General features: G+C 39.4%; 1 long non-coding RNA gene across 1 annotated transcript; it reads left to right on the top strand.

Moving 5' to 3' along the window:
- The first annotated feature begins 6,388 nt into the window (after positions 1 to 6,388).
- Positions 6,389 to 8,106, top strand: LOC141277626 (uncharacterized). The gene is made up of 3 exons (XR_012329327.1): positions 6,389 to 6,460; positions 7,568 to 7,614; positions 7,972 to 8,106. It is a non-coding gene; the product is annotated as an uncharacterized lncRNA (long non-coding RNA).
- The last annotated feature ends 8,367 nt before the right edge of the window (positions 8,107 to 16,473 follow it).

The following is a 16,473-nucleotide window of genomic DNA, read 5'->3' as shown; positions in this document are numbered from 1 at the left end:
TGTCTTCTTTGAAAAATGTCTATTTAGGGCTTCCCTGGTGGCGCAGTGGTTGAGAGTCTGCCTGCCGATGCAGGGGACACGGGTTCGTGCCCCAGTCCGGGAAGATCCCACATGCCACGGAGCGGCTAGGCCCGTGAGCCATGGCCGCTGAGCCTGCGCGTCTGGAGCCTGTGCTCCGCAACGGGAGAGGCTGCAACATTGAGAGGCCCGCGTACCGCAAAAAAAAAAAAAAAAAAAAAAAAGTCGATATTTTGTCTATTAACCCCTTGTTCGTTGCGTCATTTGCAAATATTTTCTCCCATTCCATAGGTTGTCTTTTCATTTTCCTGATGGTTTCCTTTGCTGTGCAAAAGGTTTTAAGTTTAATTAGGTCCCATTTGTTTATTTTTGTTTTTATTTCTTTTGCCTTGGGAGACTGATCTAAGAAATATGGCTACGATTTATGTCATGAAAGTTTTGTCTATGTTCACTTCTAGGAATTTTATGGTGTCATGTCTTATATTTAGGTCTTTAAATCATTTTGAGTTTATTTTTGTGTATGGAGTGAGGGAGTATTATAATTTCATTGATTTACATGTACCTGTCCAGCTTTCCCAACACCAACTGTTGAGGAGATTGTCTTTTCTCCATTACATATTCTTGCCTCCTTTGTCATAGGTTAATTGACCGTAGGTGTGTGGGTTTATTTCTGGGCTTTCTATTCTGTTCCTTTCATCTATTAGTCTGTTTCTGTGCCAATGTCACACTGTTTTGATTACTGTAGCTTTGTAGTACAGTCTGAAATCTGAAGGGCTTATACCTCCAGCTTTGTTCATTTTTCTCAGGGTTGCTTTGACAATTGTGAGTCTTTTGTTATTCCATATAAATTTTAGGATTATTTGTTCTAGTTCTGTGAAAAATTTCCTGGGAATTTTGATAGGGATTGCATTAAATCTGTAGATTACTTTGGGTAGTATGTCCATTTTAACAATATTAATTCTTCCAATCCAAGAGCACAGAATAGTTTTCCATTTCTTTGAATTATCTTCAGTTTCCTTTATCACAGTTTTATAGTTTTCAGCGTATAGGTATTTCACCTCCTTGGTTAAGTATATTCCTAGGGTTTTCTTTTTACTTGACTTTAAATGGGATTTATTTTTACTTTCTTTATCTGATATTCCATTATTAGTGTAAAGAAAAGCAACAGATTTCTGTATATTAATCTTGTATCCTGCTACCTTGCTGAATTCATTTATTAGTTCTAATAGCTTTTATGTGGAGACTTTAGGGTTCTCTACATAGAGTATCATGTCATATGCAAATAGTAAGTTTTATCGCTTCCCTTCCAATTTGGACACCTTTTATTTCTTTTTTTTGTCTGATTGCTGTGGCTAGGACTTCCAATACAATGTTTAATAGAAGTGGTGAGAGTGGACATCCTTGTCTTGTTCCTCAATTAGGGAAGTAGGGAAGGTTTTCAGCTTTTCATTGTTGAGTATTATGTTGGCTGTGGGTTTTCACAAATGGCCTTTATTATGTTGAGATATGTTCCCTCTATATCCACTTTGGTGAGAGTTTTTATCATGAAAAGATGTTGAAGTTTGTCAAATGATTTTTCTCTGTCTATTGAGATAATCATAGAGGATCCATAGGAAAAAACATAGAAGATCATGGTTTTTGTCTTTCCTTTTGTTAAAGTGGTGTGTCACATTGATTGATTTGTATGCATTCAACCATCCTTGTGACCCTGGAATGAATCCAACTTGATCATGGTGTACAATCCTTTTTACGTATTGTTGGATTTGGTTTGCTAATATTTTGTTGAGGATTTTTGCATCTATGTTCATCGAAAATATTGGCCTGTACATTTCTTTTTCTGGTTTTGGTATCAAGGTGATGGTGGCCTCATAGAATGACTTTGGGAGTGTTCACATTGACTCATTTGTGGATATTGACCCATCCTTGCATCCTTGGGATAAATCCAACTTGATCATGGAATGTGATCCTTTTAATGTATTGTTGAATTCAGTTTGCTAAGATTTTGTTGAAGATTTTTGCATCTAAGTTCATCAGTGATATTGGCCTGTAATTATCTTTTTTGTGGAGTTTTTGTCTGGTTTTGGTATTAAAGTGATGTTGTCCTCCTAGAATGAATTTGAAAGCATTCCTTCCTCTTCGATGTTTTGGAATAGTTTGAGAAGCATAGTTATAAGTTCTTCTTTGTATGTTTGGTAGAATTTCTCAGTGAAGCTGTCTGGTCCTGGACTTCTGTTTGCAGGAAGTTATTTTATTACAGATTCTATTTCACTTCTAGTGATTGGTCTGTTCAAATTAGCTGTTTTTTCTGGACTCAGTTTTAGCAGGCTGAATGTTAATAGAAATGTGTCCATTTCTCCTAGGCTGCTCAATCTGTTGGCACATAACTGTTCATAGTACTCTCTTATGATTTGTATTTCTGTGATATCACTTGGTATTTCTTCTCTTTCATTTCTTATTTTGTTTATTTGGACCTCCTCTCTTGTCTTCTTGATGACCCTGGCTAGAAGCTTGTCAATTTTGTTTATCCTTTTTTAAAAAACAGCTCTTGGTTTTATTTATCTCTTCTATTGTTTTTTCAATCTGTTTCCTCTCTGACTTTCTTATTTCCTTCCTTCTGCTGATTTTGGGTTTTGTTTGTTCTTCTTTTTCTAATTATTTTAGGCGTTAGATTAAGTTGTTTATATGAGATTTTTCTTGTTTTTTGAGGAAGGCCTGTATTGCTATGAACTTCCCACGTAGAACTGCTTTTGCTGCATCCCACAGATTCTGTAAACTTGTGTTTTCACTTTCATTTGTCTGGACGTTTTTCTGATTTCTTCTTTGATTACATCATTGACCGATTGGTTCATGTTTTTCTTTTAGTAGTATGTGACTTGGTCTCCATTTGTTCATTCTTGTCCTGTTTTTCTTTCTATGGTTGATTTCTATTTTCATACCATTGCGGTCAAAAAAGATGCTTGAAATAATTTCTATCCTCTTAAATTTGTTGAGGCTTGTTTTGTGACCTTGTATGTGGCTTATCCTACAGAACATTCCATGAGTGCTTGAAAAGAATGTGTATTTCTGTCTTTGTTAAATGTAGTGTTTTATAGATATCAATTCTGTCCAACAGATCTATTGTGTGATTTAGGACCTCTGTCGTCTTACAGATTTTCTGTCTGGATGATCTGTTCATTGATGTCAGTGGGGTGATAAAGCCTCCTTACTATTATTATATTATTGTCAGTTTCTCCCTTTATGTCTGTTAGTATTTGTTTTATATATTTAGGTGTTCCTATATTGCGTGCATATATGTTAATGATTGTAATATGCTCTTATTGTATTGATCACTCTATCATTATATACTGTCTTTCTTTGTCTTTCTTTGTGGCGTTTGTTTTAAAGTCTCTTTTGTCTGATATGAATATTGCTACCCTGCTTCCTTGTTGTTTCCATTTGCATCAAGTATCTTTTTCTATCCCCTCAATTTCAGTCTATGCATGTCTTTCACCCTGAAGTGAGTCTCCTGTAAGCAGAATATTGCAAGTTCTTGTATTTTTATCCAATCTGCCACTCTATGCCTTCTGATCAGAGCATTTAGTCCATTGATATTTAAAGTAATAATTGATAGATATGTACTTACTGCCATTTTAATTCTGTTTTCCAGTTGTTTTTGTAGTTCTTCTTTATTCATCTCTTCTTCATTTTGTTTTTACTTTTGTGGTTTGATGATTTTCTTTTGTAGTATGCTTAGGTTCCTTTCTTTTTGGTGTTTATGAATCTATTGCATGTTTTCAATTTGTGATTACTATGGAGTTCAAGTATGTTGGCCCATAACTATATCTACTTACTTTTAACTGATATTCATTCAAGTTCAAACACATTCTAAACAATCTACATTTTATACTCTCCTCCCCAACATTTTGTGATTCTGATGTCTTATTTTACATCTCCATGTTTATCCTTTTACTGTTAGCTGTAGTTATAATTACTTTTACAATTTTTTCATTTTTTTAATATATGTACTGGCTTATTTAAGTTATCTTTAATCCTTTTATGTATTTCCCTTTCCTGTTGTGATTTTCCCTTTCCTATAGATTATTCCTTCTTTTCTCTTTAGAGAAGACCCTTCAATATTTATTTTAGTGTAGGTTTAGTATTGCTGAATTCTTTTAGTTTTTGCTCGTCTGAGAAATTCTTTCTCTCTCCTTCTATTTTAAATGATAATCTTGCTAGGAGAGTACCCTAGGTTGCAGGGTTTTCCCTTTCAGGACTTTGAATATATCATGACACTACCTTTGGCCTGCAAAGTGTCTGCAGAAAAATCAGCTTATAGCCTAATGGGGGTTCCCTTGTAACTGACTCTTTGTTTTTCTCTTGCTTCCTTTAGAATCCTCTCTTTATCTCTAACTTTTGCCATTTTAATTATGACGTCTTGGTGTGGGTCTGTTGGGATTCATCTTGTTTGGGACTCTCTGTGCTTCTTGTACCTGGATATCAGTTTCTTTCTTTAGATTTGGGAAGTTTTCAGCCATAATTTCTTCAAATACATGTTCGAGCTCCTTTTCTCTCTCTTCTCCTTCTAGAACCCCTATTGTGCATAGATTAGCACACTTTCTATTATCCCATAGATTTTGTATGCTACTTTCTTTTTTTAATTTCTCTTTCTGTCTGCTGTTCTGATTTGGTGATTCCCATTATTCTATCTTCCAGATCATTTGTTTTTCTCCTGTGTCGTTTAATTTGCTATTCATTGCTTCTACATTGCTTTTTATCTCAGCAATTGAATTATCCAATTTTGATTACTTCATATTTACATTTTCTAGTTCCTTGTTACAATGATCTGTGTTTCTATTGGTAATCTTTCTTAATTCAGTTATTTTTATTACTACATTTTTTAACTTGGGGTCTGGGTAGACTGGTAAGGTCTATTTCATTATTCGTTCTTTCAGGGGATTTCTCTTGCTCTTTTAACTGGAAGTAGTTACTCTGCCTTTTCATTTTATTTAACTTTCTCTGTTTCTATGAATTTAGGAGAAACAGCTATTTACTGTCTTGAAGAGGTGTTTTTATGTGGGAGTGTCCCTGTGTAGACTGTGTGTGTCTAATGTCCTTGGTGTGAAGGCTGGGTTTTTTTGTTTTGTTTTGTTTTTCTTTTTTTTTTTTTGCGGTACGTGGGCCTCTCACTGCTGTGGCCTCTCCCACTGTGGAGCACAGGCTCCAGACGCACACGCTCAGCGGCCATGGCTCACAGGCCCAGCCACTCCGCAGCATGCGGGATCCTCCCGGATTGGGACATGAACCCGTGTCCCCTGCATCGGCAGGTGGACTCTCAACCACTGTGCCACCAGGGAAGCCCTGAAGGCTATTTTGATATACCATCTGAAGCATTTTTAAGTGTACAGTCTAGTAGTGTTAAGTACAGTCACATTGCTGTGCAGCCAATCTCTAGAACCCTTTTCATTTTGCAAAACTGAAACTCTATATCAGTTAGACAACAACACCTCATTCCCCCTTCCATCCAGCCCCTGGGAACTACCATTCTATTTTGTCTCTATGAATATGTAGAATTATGCAATTTTTATTATTACTTATACCCAGTCTGAACCTTATATTTTAAAAGTTTATAGTCTTATTTTGCTTTGCTGTATTTAATTTTAATTAGTTGAGTGTGTTTAGTTTTTTGCCAAATGGAATTTTTTATTTAAATAAAAGTATCAAGTCATAGTTCAGATGGACTGCCAAGAAAGTAACAACTCTGAGGGAGATACTTAATGACTTAACTCTGGAAATTATTTCATTCATTGAGTCAACATTCAGTGACGTTAAGCAGGATTCTAGCAGTGTCCTGGAGAATGGATTTCCAAAATCTAGAGCCCTTGACCTGGAAGTTCTCTTAGTTTCATGGGGAGCCAGAGCAATCTGTTCAATCTACATCAATTTATTAAGTGCCTACTATGTGCCAGACAATGTTCTGAATGTGTGGGGTACAGCATTTCACAAAACAGACAAATATCCCTGTCCCACAAAAGATTATATTCCTTCAGGATCACTGATAGGTAAGCATAATATTAACAACTTACAGATCATCTGATCAAGGCACATGCCTGATATCTGTCAATAGCATTTGGGACTTGAGTTCACCTCAGCTCTGTGTCACATAGTATATTTTTATTCCTCACCCCTCAATTGTATATAGACAAAGCAGAGACATTAAGATTGAAAACATAAGAACTCATGTGATGCTGATTAATAACTCCCCTAAATAGCACCCTAAGTGATCCATGGCAACAAAATCTTATAATTGTGAGGCAGTACCATGACATCACTGTGCCCTGGAGGATCCACAACTGCGGAGGGCCATGGTGACTGTCACCCCTCATCTCAACCCCAGCCAACCACCAACCTCACCACCAAACTATCTTGAGAGTCTCTTAATTCATTTAAATTCTCTTTTAGAGTGGTAAGTAACTTTTCATTGTTTTATTCTATGAAGAACTACAGATTTCATTTTGGATTTTCTCAGTATTTTATTCTAAGATATTTTCTAACTGATTCTTTTTCTTTTCTGGACATATAATGTTGATACACAAAAATCATGTCATTTCAATCAAGTACTGACTCAGTATTTCACCTGGATTTTAATGTAAGATTTATAATATCTCAGATTTTTCCCTTACTGTTCTCTTTTGCTACATGTTCAGGGTTCCATATTTGCTTTTAAATTTACTCTATTTTAAAGGAAAATACATAAATTTAACAATGAAACACTTTAACAAAACATGCTGGGCAAAAATTGTATATAAAGTATATTTTAAATGTTGTAAATTATGTATATGTATACCCATCCTCACACATAGAGAGAGAAAAATGCCTGGACGGTGATATGCAAAAATGTTAAGAGTGTTTGTGTGTGGGCTATTTCCTTTTTCTGTATCGTTGGAGTTACATGACTTTTTAAGTATTCTACCTTTTAAAAAAAGACCAATGAAAAAACATTAAAGACAGCTCAACCAAAATAAAATGTTTTATATAATATGATACCTATTATCTGGCAGAAAATTAAAGATTCATATGTTGTCTCTTAGGTTGTATATATCAACCATGTAAAAATTACATTTATAATTACTTTTAAAAGAGCCAAAATTAGACCTTTTTTCATTCAGGGTGTTTTAATGAGGCTTCATCATTTTCTATCCAGTAAAACTTTATTATTTCACTTGTGAATTCTTAAGCAGTTTTAACCTCTGTTTGTTGTACAGGAAATTGGCCAAGTATTCACATCTGCTTATGAGTCCACTCCCATTATTTGAGTTTAAGTTATAATAGTTTTTCCCAGAAGTGTGGATATTTTCCAGGACACGTGTGAGAGAAAGTTCACAGGTTGAGGTGCTAAATCAGAGTTTTGTCTCTTATTGATTCTGTTAACCTTAGTCCAGTTATTTCCTTTGCTGAGCCTCAGTTTCCTCTTCAGTTAAATGGGCCTAATCATTACTATTAGAGTTTTATGTCTTCAGCCCATGGTGATTGGCAGAAATAATCATGATTATTACACTTGATTGTTCTTTAGCAGAAGGAAGAGATCAGATTGCAGTGAAAACATTCATATTTTTCATGGTAAGATATCCATTTTTAATATTTACAATCAAACACAGGGTGACTGGGAGTTTGGAACACTTAAAAAGTAAACATGAGGGCTTCCCTGGTGGCGCAGTGGTTGGGAGTCCGCCTGCCGTTGCGGGGGGCACGGGTTCGTGCCCCAGTCCGGGAGGATTCCGCCTGCCGTGGAGCAGCTGGGCCCGTGGGCCATGGCCGCTGGGCCTGCGTGTCCGGAGCCTGTGCTCCCCAACGGGAGAGGCCACAGCGGTGAGAGGCCCGCGTACTGAAAAAAAAAAAAAAAAAAAGTAAACATGAGGTTTGATGAGTGGTCATAGAGGAAAGTACAAAGGATCCATCTCCTGCTTTCTGCCTCAGTGTCCCTCTCTGTGCTGGGTATGGACGGGCTGACTAATGGGGATGGCCCCTACTCTGCGGGAGTGAGAAGCATCTACTCAGTTGGGAACAACTGCCAGGGCTCTGGTCTGGGCAACTAGGTGAGTGGTGGCCACATCCAACAACTTCTTCCTTCTTCTATGTCCAGCAATTTGCACTGTTCTCTCATTGACTGTCTCCCCTCCAGAATCGCTCAACCGGGAAAACAACAATAATAAAGGCTGCCATTCACTGAGCACCTACTCTGCACCAGGCACTTCATTCATTCCAGGAACTGACATTTATTGAGGATCATCTATATGCCAGGCAGTGTTGTAGGATCTGAGGATGCACCAGTGCACTAAGCAATCTAAAATCTGCCCTTGTGGAGTTTATATTCTTGTGGGGGAGACAGCAATAAGCAATGAATTTAATAAATCAACAAATGAGGCAGTGTGGTATGTGTTATTAGAAAAGTAGTGAAGGAAAGGAGGTCTGGCAGTGCTGATCACTGGGTATGCAGGTTTAAATGGGTGTTCAGGGTCAGCCTCATTGAGAAGGAGACATTTGAGCAGATACTTGAAGATGGTGAGGGACCAGGACACAGGGATATCTAGAGGAACAAAGCTACAGGCATTGGGAAGAACCCTGCACTCCTCTGAGGAGGGGGTGGGTGTGATGTGAATTCCAGAACACATTGGGCATTGGAGTTACAATGCTGAAATCACACTCCCATGGGCTTGGGAGAGACGGACAATTCTACAAACAATTACAACAAACTTGCAAGTACTACCTGGTTTAGAGGGAATGAAGGGGATTTTGTCAGCATTTATTTGCCTTTTTAAGGAAGTCAGAGGAGCTTGCCTGAGGTGCCAGGAACCTCAGAACAGAAGGAATAGGAGAAGTTAACTAGGATCGGAGGGAAGAGTTTTCTAGACAGTGTGAGTGCCATTAGGAAGTGCATCTCAGGAATCTGAGGGCAGGGAATTTAATTGTCTGAGGGCACCAGCTGCTGCATTCTGAAATCCATCTCCACATTTTTACTAGACTACATGTCCCACAGGCTGCTCTCAGCCTATAACTGAATGTGACAGAAATAGTAAGGCAGGACTGTTCCTGGGAGGCTGATTTTGTTTCTGTTCCACCTGCCCTTTGTTCCCTTTGTGCTTTTTCTCTTCCTTTTTTGGTACTTTGTGTGTGTGTGTGTGTGTGTGTGTGTGTGTGGTTCATTTTTCCCCTTTGTAGGCTTATTAGCAATACATTTTGTTTTGTTAGTGTTTGATCTTGAACTTATCACATATAATTTTATTACTTAAAAGTCTATTGCTGTAAGATAAAAGTATTTTTATTTAGCTAGATTATACTATGAGAATATTACAGTAATTGTCCATTTCTCTGCACTCAACCTTTGCGAGGTATTTTCATACATTTTACTTTCACATAGTATGTTTAAATCCCTACACTGCATTGTGGTTTTTCATAAACAGTAAATATCTTTGAAAAGGTTTAAATAGTAGGAAAAATTCTCATACCTTTGCCCATGCAGTTACTATTTCAGGTGCTCTCCACTCCTTTGTGTAGATCTATGTTTCCATTTGCTATCATTTTCCTTCCTCCTGAAGGACTTGCCTTAACATTTCTTGTAAAGTGAGGCTGCTGGTGACGGAGCCTCTTAGATTTTGTGTGTCTGAAAAAGACTTTCTTTTGCCACTGTTTTTGAAATGCTACTGAACCAAACTTGGGCCCATTCACCCAAGTGTTGTAAAGCCAAACTACTGACACCGATTCGTGGTGAAAGAAAGTACAACATTTATTGTAAGGTGATCAACATGGGCCCAAGCAAGGAGGACATGCAGCTCATGCTTAAAAGACCTGAACTCCCAGAAGGCTTTCAGGGAAGAGTTTTTAAAGGCAAGATGAAAGAGAAGGTCATGGGGTGCATGATCAGTTCATGCTCAACTCTCTGGTTGGTTGAAGGTGAGGTAACAGGGTGTTTTGGGAATCTCAATCATCAACCTTCTGGTTCCAACCAGTCTAGGGTCTATGTGCTGGTGGTCAGCATGCAGTTAACTTCCTCCACCTGGTGGGGGTTTTAGTATCCACAAAGCAACTCAAGGACATGGCTCAGAATATTACCTATAGCTCTTGAGGAGGAACTAAAGGTCCTTGACTTTGTTTTATGACTAAACTAATAGTATTTTGTTTTCTTTGACTGTTTTCCCCTGTTTCTGCATTTTCTCACTTCTCTGATTAAATTTGCTCTTTGGAACTTGGGGAAGGCCTAGGAGGCCAAAGCTTTTCTACAAACAAAAGGCAGGGGACACAGGGGTGGGGGGAGGGCAGCGGGGTGTTCTGTCCTCGTGAAGGCCCAACATGTTTCAGAAAGATATGTTCACCAAGTATAGAATTCTAGGTTTACAGAGTTTGTTTGTTGTTTTCCTTTCAGTACTTTAAAGATGTTGCTACACTATCATCACTTTGGATTGTCTCTGAGGAAAAAACTTCCTCTCTGTAATTGACATGACTTGTTTCTCTGGTTGCTTTAAGAGTTTTTCTTTATCACTGGTTTTGAGCAATTTGATTATTATTTGCCTTAGTGCAGTTTTCTTCATGTTATTTGTGCTCAGGCTTTGTTGGGCTTCTTGCATCTGTGGGATTATAGTTTTCAGCAAATCTGGAAAAATTGGGAGCATTATTTCTTCAAATGTTTTATCTGTCCCCACCTCTTGATCCACTCCTCCAGGGACTCCAACTGCATCTTTATCAGGCTGCTTGAAGTTGTCCCACAGTTAATGGATGCTCTGTTAATTGCTGAAAAGTATTTCTTTTCTCCCTGTACTTAATTTTGGATCATTTCTATAGCTGTCTTCAAGTTCAGTATTTTTGTTCTGCAATATCTACTCTGATGTTAATCCCACCCAGTGTATTTTTCATCTTTCACATTGTAGTTTTCATATATAATTCATTTGTGTCTTCTTTATGTTTTACATGTCTTAAGTTTTTGAACATATGGAATACAGTTATAATACCTGTTTCAATGTCCTTGTCTGCTATTGCTCACATCTGTTTCAGTTCTGGGCGAGTTTCAATTGATTCATTTATCGCCTCATTATGAGGTGATAATTTTTCTGCTTATTTTCATGCCTGCTAAGTTTTGATTGGATGTCTGATTTTGAATGCTACCTTGTTGAATGATGGATATTTTTGCATTGCTAAAAACATTCTTGTGTTTTTTCTAGTATGCAATTAAATTGCTTGGAAACACTTTGATCCTTTTGGGTCTTCCTTTTATGATTTCTTTGGTAGGACTGGAGCAGTGGTCAGTCGATGGCTAATTATTCTCCATGACCAAGAAAAGATCCTTCTGAGTTCTCTACCCAACAGCCCGTGAATCCTGAGGTTTTCCAGCCTGGCTATTGGGGAACTATTCTCATACCTGTGCAAGCACTAGGTATTGTCTTCTCTAATCTTTGACATGATTTTCTCTGGCCTCAGGAAGTTACCTCACATCCAGGTGTTGATGGAGACCCTTCTAAGGTCCTACAGATCCTATAGATTTTACATTTAAATCTTGAGGCATATTCTTAGCCTGGCTTCCAGCTTACAGCAGCAGTGTATGAAAGTAAGCATTATCCCTCATCTTCTCCAATATTATTTACTTATTCACTTACTTATATGCTTGTCTGTTGGTTGGTTGGTTCAATTATCCATTTCTTTATCTTTAATATTATTTTGTTAGGTGGAACTGGAACAGTGCTCAGAGTAGGGCTAATTACTCCCACTACTGAGTAAAGACCCTTCTGAGTCCTAACCCAATGTCCCATGAATCCTGAGGTTTTCAAGTCTGGCTGACTACACCAGCACTATGACCACCCAAGTCCAAACACTAAGCAGTGTTCTCTCTACGCCTTTCAGATGGTACTTTCCCTGGCCTCACATGCGTGATCCCTGGGCTTCACTCACTTTGTAGGTTTCTCCTCTCTGGCACCTGTTGAACTCTAGTTGCCTTGATCTCCTCAGACCTCAGCTCTGTCTTCTAACTCAGGGAATCCATTGGCTCCAGCTGGGTTCCCCACGATGCACTACAGCAGACTGGAAACTCTAGGCAGTAATCTGGGGCAGTCATTGCTCATGCCTCTTTTGTTTCTTCTCTCTCAGGTATCACTGTCCTTCACATTGCCTGATGTACAATGATTTGTCAACCATTGTTTCATTTATGTGATCTGTCTTTTGGTTGTTACAAGTGGGAAATTACCACTAGTTATGCCATTTCGGCTAGAAGCAGAAGTTGACGGCCAACATTGACTCACGGACTCCCCAATGACCTTGAAAACTCTCCTTAAAAGTGCTGCACAGTCTAAGATGCTTCCACCCAGCTTTTCTTCCTTCTCTCTCCTTCACTGGGGTTCACACCAGAATCAGAATCCGATGGCTCTCCCAACTTCCCCTGAAGTCTCACTTTCTCTCACAGTTGCTTCCCCTAGTAAATTTCTTGCACTTTGAATTCTGCTTTAGCATCAGCTCCTTGATGGGTCTGGACTGACACAAAAAGCATGTGTACAATACCTAACCCAGAAAAAATACTAGGGGCAGTGGATTATGCTTTCTGTGATGTTAACACTTTCTCTACATAGGCCAAGTTTTTCTTAGTGAGTGTAACCTGAAGATTTCAAGGCATACTTAGAGTTTTAAATGCATATTACCCCATACATGGAATTAGACAATTTTATTCAATCAAATATTTATGGATGTATATTTATTTCCAGTTTTCCACCTTTTTACATATAGCTACAGTAAATATCTTCAGAAATCATTGTACATCTGTCCAATCATTTGATCAGAAGACATTTTAAAAATAAAATGTGCCGATCCTACAGGGTTTACATTTAAATCTTGATGCATGCTCCTAGCTGCCTCCCAGTGCCACCAGGAGTGTATGAAGGAAACTGTTACCCCTCATCCTCTCCAATATTATTTATTCACTTACTTACTAATGCTTAGTATTATGTTCCAATGGATGGCATCAGAAGGGAAGTAAAGTAGGTCTCAGCCTTTATACAACAATCTTGCTCTGTGGATAATATTTCCCCCTTGTTAAAGAAAGGAACCAGAGCTGAAGGTTTCCTGCACTTCAGACTTTAGAGAGTGAGTATGTCATTGATCAAACGTGCCTTTGTCCCGGTCTCCAGAGCCAGGTGGTACAATGTTCTTACTTATTGTACCTGTTTCCTAGGAAAGGCCTCCTAGCACAGACGTGGCTGCACTGACTCTGGCTTTGGGGAAAGGCATATCTGAAGTAGAATCCCAGCTCCATCACTTACTATGTGTGTGACCTTAAGCAAGCCGCTGTGGCTCTGGCTGCCTGGGTTTCATGGTGTATACTTGAGAGGTAGGAGGTCAGAGGCATAGACACGTTTTGAGACCAGGTCAGAGACTTGATTATACCACCTAGTTTTCCATACATTCCATGAGGACGGGGCCCTGAGGCCCAACCCTATTCCTCCTCCTCCCCCCCAGCATGGGAACTATGAGATGCAAACAGCCGGGTTATGGTCCAAGAGGTGTCATTAACCCTGGGCCCATGAAACACACATCAGTGAGGAGGGGAAGGGTGCCAGGACTCTCGAAAATCTCGTTTACTTTCACTGCACTCAGCAGTGTGCTGGGGCCAGATCACACAAGAATCATACATGCTGATCCCTAAACATCCATGGATTTGGAAACCAGTTGTTAGATTGTCAGCTGCTTGAAATCAGCAATGGCAGGAGTATTCACCACAGAAATTAGCCAGCAAGTGCTACAGACAAGTGCAACCCTCCCACACACCCACCAGAGCCAGTTTATCAATGCATGACCAGAGTGCTGGGTTGGAGGGAATGAGTACCATCTCTATGTTGTTCTTTTTGTTTACATGCCCAGGGCACACACTTCATTTATCCTCAGGTGAGTCGTGTAAGGGGAGATAAAATTATATGTTGTAAAGATATGGAGCTAACCCTCATAGTTTGTTCTGTAGCCAAGTGTACCAAAGGCGGGGTCCCAGGCTCTACGTGGACATTGTAGGAACTGGCACAGTCTGGGTAGGTTTAAGGGGAGTCCAAGGGGATGGATGAAGTTTGTCAAAGTCCCTGAGAGTGTCCCCAGGAGCCAGCAGAGGACTCATCCTTGTCTCTCTGGTGACAAAGAGGGATCAGGAATGAACCGCTAGATAGAGCTAGGATAACTTAGTTAAGATACAGTCTTGAGATGGCAGAAAACATGACTAAATTGGTTTAACTTATGATGAAAATTATCTCTTATAACAAAAATCCATGGGCAGAGTGGTTTCAGGAATGGTCAATTTAGTATCTCAGTGATGCCATAAAGTAACAAATTTCATTTTTCTGAGTGTCTATCGTCTCTGGATGGGCTTCTCCTAGGCCCAGATTCCCTTTTGGTACCAAAATTGTAGCCACAGTTCCAGGCACCATATCCAGACACATCAACCTTCAATGGAAAACAAAAGTTTGATCCTTGCTCTGTGTATCCTATTCTGAGCAAAGAAACCTTTCCCCAAGACACCCAGATTGCATCTCAGATTGCATTTCCACTTAGCTCATTCTGAACCTGAATAAATGTTGATATTTTGAATATATCAAAATATTGAATAAATGTCGATTTTATAATGAAAGTCTAACATGTTCCACCTATTAAAAATATCAAAATTGTAAACAAGATGGTGGACTAGAAGGACGTACTCTCACTCCCTCTTGCGAGAACACCAGAATCACAAAGAGCTGCTGGACAATCATCGACAGGAAGACACTGGAACTCACCAAAAAAGATATACCACATCCAAAGACAAAGGAGAAGCCACAATGAGATGGTAGGAGGGGTGCAATCACAGTCAAATCAAATCCCATAACTGCTGGGTGGTTGACTCACAGACTGGAGAACACTTAACCACAGAAGTCCACCCACTGGAGTGAAGGTTCTGAGCCCCACGTCAGGCTTCCCAACCGGCAACTGGAGGAGGAATTCCTAGAGAAACAGAGTTTGAAGCCTAGTGGGTATTGATTGTAGGACTTTGACAGGACGGGGGGAAACAGAGACTCCACTCTTGGAGGGCACACACAAAGTAGCGTGCACATCGGGACCCAGAGGAAGGAGCAGTGACCCCAGGGGACACTGAACCAGACCTACATGCTAGTGTTGGAGGGTCTCTTGCAGAGGCGGGGGTGTGGCTGTGGCTCACCGTGGGGACAAGGACACTGGCAGCAGAAGTTCTGGGAAGTACTCCTTGGCGTGAGCCCTCCCAGAGTCTGTCATTAGCCCCAACAAAGAGCCCAGGTAGGCTACAGTGTTGGGTTGCCTCAGGCCAAACAAGCAACAGGGAGGGAACCCAGCCCCACCCATCAACAGTCAAGCAGAATAAAGTTTTACTGAGCTCTGCCCACCAGAGCAACAGTCAGCTCTACCCATCACCAGTCCCTCCCATCAGGAAACATACACAAGCCTCTTAGATAGCCTCATCCACCAGAGGGCAGACAGCAGAAGCAAGAAGAGCTACAATCCTGCAGCCTGTGGAACAAAAACCACATTCACAGAAAGATAGACAAGATGAAAAGGCATAGGGCTATGTACCAGATGAAGGAACAAGATAAAACCCCAGAAAAACAACGAAATGAAGTGGAGATAGGCAACCTTCCAGAAAATAATTCAGAATAATGATAGTGAAGATGATCCAGGACCTCAGAAAAAGAATGGAGGCAAAGATCAACAAGATGCAAGAAATGTTTAACAAAGATCTAGAAGAATTAAAGAACAAAAAAACAGAGATGAACAATACAGTAACTGAAATGAAAACTACACTAGAAGGAATCAATAGCAGAATAACTGAGGCAGAAGAACAGATAAGTGACCTGGAAGACAGAATGGTGGAATTCACTGCTGTGGAACAGAATAAAGAAAAAAGAATGAAAAGAAATGAAGACAGACTAAGAGACCTCTGGGACAACATTGAACACAACAACATTCATATTATAAGGGTCCCAGAAGGAGAAGAGAGAGACAAAGAACCAGAGAAAATATTTGAAGAGATTATACTTGAAAACTTCCCTAACATGGGAAAGGAAATAGCCACCCAAGTCCAGGAAGAACAGTGAGTCCCATACAGGATAAACCCAAGGAGAAACATGCCAAGACACATAGTAATCAAACTGGCAAAAATTAAAGACAAAGAAAAATTATTAAAAGTAACAATGGAAAAATGACAAATAACATACAAGGGAACTCCCATCAGGCTAACAGCTGATTTCTCAGCAGAAACTCTACAAGCCAGAAGGGAGTGGCATAATATACTTAAAGTGATGAAAGGGAAGAATCTTCAACCAAGATTACTGTACCTGGCAAGGATCTCATTCAGATTCAAAGGAGAAATCAAAAGCTTTACAGACAAGCAAAAGCTAAGAGAATTCAGCACCACCAAGCCAGCTCTACAAACTATGCTAAAGGAACTTCTCTAAG

This window comes from Tursiops truncatus, chromosome X, assembly GCF_011762595.2.
Source record: "Tursiops truncatus isolate mTurTru1 chromosome X, mTurTru1.mat.Y, whole genome shotgun sequence".
In the NCBI taxonomy this organism is placed as follows: Eukaryota; Metazoa; Chordata; class Mammalia; order Artiodactyla; family Delphinidae; genus Tursiops; species Tursiops truncatus.
Note: the sequence above shows the minus strand (reverse complement) of the source record. Positions and strands in the feature narration are given on the sequence as shown.